Source organism: Amblyomma maculatum, chromosome 1, assembly GCF_055883805.1.
Source record: "Amblyomma maculatum isolate TAMU_Amacu chromosome 1, ASM5588380v1, whole genome shotgun sequence".
Taxonomy (NCBI): Eukaryota; Metazoa; Arthropoda; class Arachnida; order Ixodida; family Ixodidae; genus Amblyomma; species Amblyomma maculatum.
In genome coordinates, this window is record NC_139344.1 from 88,262,500 (window position 1) to 88,270,162 (window position 7,663).

At 44.8% G+C, this 7,663-nt stretch overlaps 2 non-coding genes across 2 annotated transcripts; both read left to right on the forward strand.

Moving 5' to 3' along the window:
* Positions 1-268: 268 nt before the first annotated feature.
* TRNAM-CAU (transfer RNA methionine (anticodon CAU)) lies at positions 269-341 on the forward strand. Its single transcript has one exon. It is a non-coding gene; the product is annotated as a tRNA-Met (tRNA).
* An 81-nt stretch (positions 342-422) lies between these two features.
* TRNAM-CAU (transfer RNA methionine (anticodon CAU)) lies at positions 423-495 on the forward strand. The gene has a single exon. It is a non-coding gene; the product is annotated as a tRNA-Met (tRNA).
* The last annotated feature ends 7,168 nt before the right edge of the window (positions 496-7,663 follow it).

Here is a 7,663-nt window from a genome sequence, read left to right on the forward strand (position 1 = left end):
CCCAGGTGGTCGAAATTACTCCGTAGCCCTCCACTACGGCTCCTCTTTCTCTCTTTCCACTTTCATTCCCACCTTCCTCCCTTCCCTTACGGCGCGGTTCGGGTGTCCACAGAGCAAGTGTGACAGTTACTGCGCCTTTCCCTTCCTGTGAACCAATTTAACTTTAGTTCGATCCTCACCCGTGGCAAGGCGGTTTAGTTTTTTGCATTGGACTTTGCTGAATGGGTTTCCAGCCTAGGCTTTGACCCTTTGCGCGATCGATTTATCCGCCTCGGTAGCGCAGTAGGCAGCGCGTCAGTCTCATAATCTGAAGGTCGTGAGTTCGATCTTCACCCGGGGCAAGGCGGTTCAGTTTTTTGCATTGGACTTTGCTGAATGGGTTTCCACCCTAGGCTTGGACCCTTTGCGCGAACGAATTATCCGCCTCGGTAGCGCAGTAGGCAGCGCGTTAGTCTCATAATCTGAAGGTCGTGAGTTCGATCCTCACCCGGGGCAAGGCGGTTTAGTTTTTTGCTTTGGACTTTGCTGAATGGGTTTCCACCCTAGGCTTTGACCCTTTGCGCGAACGAATTATCCGCCTCGGTAGCGCATCCTTACGACATCCGGTTTCTACCCGTACAAAGTGACCAGGTCTTGTACGGCATGGTTACTGTGCTGGGCCTCCCCAGCATTTGGAAAATGCGGATGGCATTAAGGCACGCCGAAGAAAATGTACGATCGGTCAGGGACATCTTCATTAAAAGTGTCACATTTCTCAGAGATGTTCTTCGCAGCCTGAGCAGCCTCAGTGGATGATTGTGATTGACGCATTGACCACAATGAAAACGTTTTAAGACATCTTAAGTAAAAGGTAGGCTAGTGATTTCTATGCATGTATGTACTTTTTTGACCGGCAATAAAGGGGAAAAAAGCCTCGGTAGCGCAGTAGGCAGCGCCCTTTGCGACAACTATTTATCCGCCTAGGTAGCGCAGCATTTTAATGAGGAGGCTAAGATACAAGAAATTGAGCGATCGGGTTCCTTATATAGAGAACAAAGAAATAAAGAGAAGTAATTGTAAGGTGAGCTTGAAGTTTGGTTAGCTTAGAGTGTTCACAACCAGGACAATATATGAAGGAAATTGGATTAAAAACCACCGAGAGGCTACCGATATACGCAAGTACAAAGGGACTGTCATCCGAGCACGTGCAGAATGATAATTTTCTCAAGAAGCGCCACCAAGCGTGCATTGGGAGAGGAAAAAAAGGAACGAGATGAAGAATGAAATAAAAGAGATAAACACCTGCAATGGGTTCACAAACGACAGAGATAAATACAACGAGCGTTCGTAGAATATTGTCGCTCCTTGCTAGGGCACTTAAAGGGCCACTGTCCAGGGAAGGCCCTTTTAAGAAAAGGAGCCCAGTGTTTCGATCAGGTACCGGAGATAGTCTGTGCAAAATTCTACAGCAACACGCGCGCCGCAAAGCATCGAAAATACAATTCAAAGCTCCCTTATGCTCTCCTTTGAGAAGCCAGCTTCACCGCTTCCTGCGCTGGCCCGACGGGCCCCGATAATGACGTACGTACCGGGAACGACGTCCATTGGTCCGTCTCGCTGACTGACGGGAGAAGGATGGGTGTCTACCGCTCGCAGCGCGCTTTTCCCTCGCCACGGCCAGACTGAATCCAGCGGCGCGCGCTCCCTCGACCGTTTCTTTTTTTTCGCGCTCGCGGGGAGCCACGCCCCACCTCCCGCCAAACGCGGAGGAGGAAGGGGAATTTGTATTGCGGAGGCTAGACGACCTCGGGCAGGAGAGTGAAAAACCTTTGCGAGGGAACGGAAGGAGAGAGGCAGGATAGAATCGGGTGATTGCGGTGGCTATAACTGCGTTATTAGTTACTCTTTTCAAAAACATTTTGCGGCCTTGCGTTCCAGGGGCGAAGTCTCACAGTCACCGGGGAAGAAAATATTTTCTACCGGAGGGTGGACAGTGGGCCTTTAAGGCTAGTGTAGAAAGGATTTGAAAAAGACTTTTGGCCGCTGATGCCAAGACTGGATGACATTGTGAAAGCAAGCTTGGGTATAGACCGTTTACAGCGAGTAGTTCAACTCTTCCCTAACACGTGGCGCCCCTAGGACGGCCGTCATTGCTGGCCTTCGGAACGCATCGGCGCGCAGTGCTAACTGCTGCTGTGTATCTTGTGTATAGAATACCAGCTGACTTTTAAACAGCGCTGCTTTGATGCAGGTGTCATGTGTATTATCGAAGTATTCTGCGAGGAAGTAGAGCTAATGACCCTGTTGTTTAATGGCGGAAGAACAGAAGACGCTTTCTACATAAGGTGCACATCATGGCCTAGGCAACCGTTTTTCTGGGAGATGTATCACGAGTTCATGTTCCTTTCTGGGGCAAGAAAGTGCCTGTGAATTGCAGAGAATGGCTATACCTCACGCCCCAGCTCGTTTTAGCACCGGCAGTAGCCATGGCAATGCGAGAACGACCCTGACGTTTTCTCGGGAATTGGATATTGAGTCTTTGCACTGCTGCCGAGTTTTTTTTCGCAGGGCGTTAAGAGGTACCTTGACGTTGCTATTATATAATGTCTATGCAATTATACGAATTGATTGCGCAGAGAAGGAAAGTTAGTGTGAGCATATAAGTGAATCTGTTTACTTTAATTAGGTACTATTCCCTAGGATACGCGGGATCGAATCTCGGCCTCGGCGGCTGCTTTTCGCTGGAGCCAAAAACCCAGGCGCCCGTGTTTTGTGCCATATCAGTGCACATTAAAGAATCCCAAGGGGATGGGAATTTCCGCAGTCCTCCACTCATAGCCTGAGTCGCTTTGGGGCGTAACACCGCACAAACAAAACCAAATTTTAATTAGACAAGTACTGCTGAAATACATGTAATAACTGCTGCTTTTATGAAACTAATGCACGGGCCAGTGATGAAATTTACCATGATAAGATTTTTTATATCCCCGCTTGCTTGGGCTGCGTACTGTGCGTTCTGAATTCCGGTGCAGTTTCCAGTCACCTTCGCCCAAGCGCAGGTGAACGCCGCTGAGCGCCTGATGCGGCCTTCAAGCAGCGTAATAGTTTTTTGAAGCCAGGACGTTTACAGGAGATAAAATTATATCTTATCAATTGTCGGGGATTACATGCGCGTCCATATTGAGCAGTAAGTATTGTGCACAATGTTAAATGAACATTCATAATGCGTCTCAGCCAGCATAGTCTGAGCATGCGTTCGCCCTTTGCGCAAGAAAATTAAAAAAAAAATAAGTTTGAGGGAATAATAAGTTTGTAATCTATTCAGTTTTACAGAAAGTCACGTTTTCCACAAAGAGCACTAGAGATGGAATTAATAAAAAAAGCAAAAAAAAAAAGAGTCGACGGCTGATGGGTTTGTCGAAACGTTCTAGCCAATGCAGACATTTAGGAGGACGCAATAAATGAACTACGTGGTTAAATTAAACATTTTTTTAGCACCTACACATACTATAGGAATTCACATGAAGTTTATTGCCTGTCTACAAGCTCGTTGTCCCCAGCGATAGCGGGTACACCGCACCGTGTAGCCGAATACTAGCGCGCCGAAAGCCGTCAAACCAGAAGGCCCGAAGGCCAGCGTTGGCGGAAAGGTCACATGATCAAATATGGCAGCGCCCATGCGCTCGCGCTGTAAAGGGTCTATAGCTTGGGGAAGCCCATCAGCATGCGAGAGATTGAAAATGCGATAGATGATCTGACCGTTCGAAAGTTACCTGGTCCTGATGGATTGATCGCAGCTTTTTATAAAGCTTTTAGGGTGAAGTTGCACAGGCATTGCATCGAGTTTTGACCGAGGCGTATTATTAAGAAGAAACGCCACCGTCATTTTGAAGCACGCGCGTGGTGTTGAAGCCTAAGAGCGATGACCCCGTCAAATTACTCTGAGTGAAGTCATACTGGCCTATAACACTTGCCAATATGGATTACAAAATCTTCATGAAGGTCCTGGTGAAACGGTTGCAGAACATAGTTAAAAATATTGTAGGGCCACGTCAAACATGTGGAATGAAAGACCGAAGCATATATACAAATATTCACGTAGCCAGAAGCATTTGGAATGCGGTGCCGTGTTTGAAGATCATGTTGCAATGCTGCAACTAGACTTGGAGAAAGCTTTTTACAAGGTTAGCCACGAAATTCTATTTGCTATACCGGATCATGCAAATGTAGGCTCAGCCATATTAGGGGGAGTTCAAATGGCTTATGGAAATTGTTTCACTAGCATTATTGTAGATAAGGAAAAGCTCTCAGATAAGATCCTCCGTTAGACAAGGATGTCCGCTTTCTCCTCTGTTGTTTGCCATATATATAAAACGTTTTGCTTGAAGGTGACTAAAAATGAAGGGATCCGTGGATTTAGACTTATGGAAAGCTAAGTATTGTCATGCCGTGACGACAAAGCCGTTTTCTGTCAAGATAGAGAAAGCGTTTCAGAAGCAACCAAAGATGCTACTAGATTTCGTAAGCAAACGGCTAGCGAAGTCAACTGGGACAAATGTTTGGGGCTGTGGCATGGGGTCTGGCGCAACGCGCCTTCACTTTTCGAAAATATTTCTTCGTTTTTCCCACCTGCGATGTACCTTGGAGTGCCTCTGGAAAACTACAAAGATACGAAAGATTACTGGAATGATGAACGTGAACGAGTCCAGTCGAAAACAACAAAGTGGGATGGCCTTGATTTATCAATGTCTGCGCGTACAACTGTATGCAATTTGTTCATTGTTGCGAAAGTCTGGTATGTATTGCAAGCATTATCCATGCCAAGGGTTAGCGTCCAGAAATTTTACAGATTGCTAGCATTTTCGTCTGAGGTTCGGTTTGGGAGAGAACGTGTCGTACAAATTGATTTCGCTTGGTGAAAAGGGGAGGATTTGGTTTGGTCCTCATATTTTTACGGCAAATAGCATCCATGTTTATGTTCTTATGTAACCAAACCGACCATTTTCTGCGTACCAATTTCCAAGTTAGACTGAGCCAAGACTTACTTGAAGTTTTGGTGTCCTCTAGGAATATCAAATGCAGAAGACTGAACATTTTTTTGCGCGAGGTTGTGGCTTCCTTTAACATTTTAAAAGTGAGATTCTTGATGGAATACCTAAGTGTTGTAGCCCAAAAGCACCTGTATAAGGACCTGTTTGATGTAATGATGCCAGTGCCCTTGCATCGATCATTACACTGTGGAAGGGAAGGTAAGGAGGTCTTAAAAATAGTTAGAAAGGTGCCAGTACGGTCGTCAGCAAAAAGTTGTTTCTTCATCTTACACAGTGGTACATTACCTGTTAAACCTTGGTTGAAGAAAAAAGGTGTCTTTGTCCCGTGGTCGGTGGACTGCTTGATTTGACATAGACCGTATTTTTCTTGACTGCTGGGATGCAGTCTTTCTGTGGGATATCCTGCAGAGGACTTTAAAAAGGACTTGCCAATTACAAAATAAGGTATACGGTTCCTGCCCCTCCATAATCAAGGAGATGTGCCATATGACTTATTCATTATCCTTTGTCTCCACAGTGTATAGAAAACGAAAACGGCCGTAAGACACGCGGACCTGGATGCTCTTTCCGCGAGGGAGTGTTTCATTGAAAGTATAAACTATCTTAGCGCCATATATAATTCCCAAAGGGAGAAACCAGAATGGATGCCAGTTTTGAGCGAGCCGGCTAACCTGAAGCGTTTTTGAAACTTTGTGAAGCATTACTTTTTTCTAGAACTATTCGTGCTATCATAATTTGACTTTTCCGCACTGCAATTTTCATTGTCAACAGAAAATAAAGAAAACAAAACAAACAAAAAAATCCTCGGTAGCGCAGTAGGCAGCGCGTCAGTTTCATACTACAAAGGTCGTGGGTTCGGTCCCCACCCGGGGTAGGCAGTTTGCATTTTTTGCATTGGACATTGCTGAATGTTTTTCCACCCTAGGCTTCGACCCTTTGCGAGAACTAATTATCCGCCTCGGTAGAACAGCCCGTGTGGTTTTAATACCTAAAAGTGACGACGAGACTAAATTGCTGTCCGTTGCGGCTTATCATCCGATAAGCCTCACAAATGTTTATTATAAATTGTTTATGAAGATTCTTGCCAGAAGAGTGCAAACTGTTATAAAATATCTTGTTGGGCCGCATCAAACGTGCGGTATTAAAGGCTGCATCATCGGAACAAATGTGCACATTGCAAGAACTGTTCTTGAAGGCTGTGACGTCTTTGTCGAACGAGTTGCTATGATGGAGCTTGATCTTGCGAAGGCTTTCGGTAAAGTGTCGCACGAAATTCTTTTCGCAATACTAGAACATGTAAATTTTGGCTCGGTGATATCACAAGGTGTGCGGATGGCGCATGAAAACTGCGTCGCGCATATCATTGTGAATAAACAGTTATCAGAATGTGTGCCTGTATGTTCTTTAGTAGTGCAAGGTTGTTCACTTTCACCTCTGCTTTTTGCTATTTATCTTGGGCCGTTTCTGTTATCATTGATACATAATGAAGGTGTCTACGGGTTCCCTCTCGAGTCTACGAAGGTAAAAGTACTTGCTTACGCGGACGATATCGCAATTTTTTGCGCAGATTGGGAAAGCTTTAAAGAAGTCGTTTGACTACTGCAAAAAGGGTGCGAAATCAATTCGGAGAAGAGCATTGGTTGTTTGCACAGTGAATGGGATAAAAAACCAGCAATGTTTGCTAATATGTGGTGGACGACTGTTCCAGCGAAGTACTTGGGTGTCCCATTAGAGAGTATTATAAGAGGAACAGAGAGTTGTGGAAGGACACAACGCAAAAGACTAAACAAAAAGCGGATGGGTTGAAAGGGCGCAACCTCTCAGTGTTCACAAATTTAAGTGTCTGTAATTCGTTTTTGATTACCGAAATTTAGTATTTGCTGCAATTTTTATCCATCATGAAAAGGGGTGGCCTTTGTCTTTCGAACTTGTTTCTGAGACAAGTTGTATCATGATTTCTTTTTTTGTGCGATCAATCAGACCATTTGTTGCGCACAATGATGTAGAAGCGCTTAGGTAACGGGATACCAGAAATTTTTTGTGTCTAGTTATCAAGCCAGAAATCTCGCTGTCACTGGATTTTTAAGAGTATTTGTTTTTGCCTTACAAATTTTGCGTGCCCATTTTTCGGTTGAGTATCTTAGTACCAGGAATAAATTGTATAAGGGCTTCCTCAATCTGTTTGTACCCGTACCCCTATACCGATCCACATATTGTCGAGGCCCAGGACAAGACGTCCTAAAATGAGTTAGGAAGATGCCGGTTAAACCAACCGTCAGATCGTTTTTATTCAAGCTACACTTTGGTACCCTTCTCGCAAAAACGTGGCTTGATATTTAAAGGTATATTTGTACCTTGGGCCCACAACTGCACAACCTGTAAAAAAAAAAAAAAAAAGAAACGGACTATCGATCACGTTTTTATAGACTGCTGGGATGCCGATTTTAATTGGGATATATTACAAAGAAATTTAAAAAAAGAACTGCGCATTAATCCTTACGGCATACAATTTCTACCCGTAGAAAGTGACGAGATCCCATATGACATGATTATAGTGCTGGGCCTCCACAGCATTTGGAAAACGCGGATGGCATTTAGGCGCGACGAAGATGTACGAAAGGTCAGGGACAACT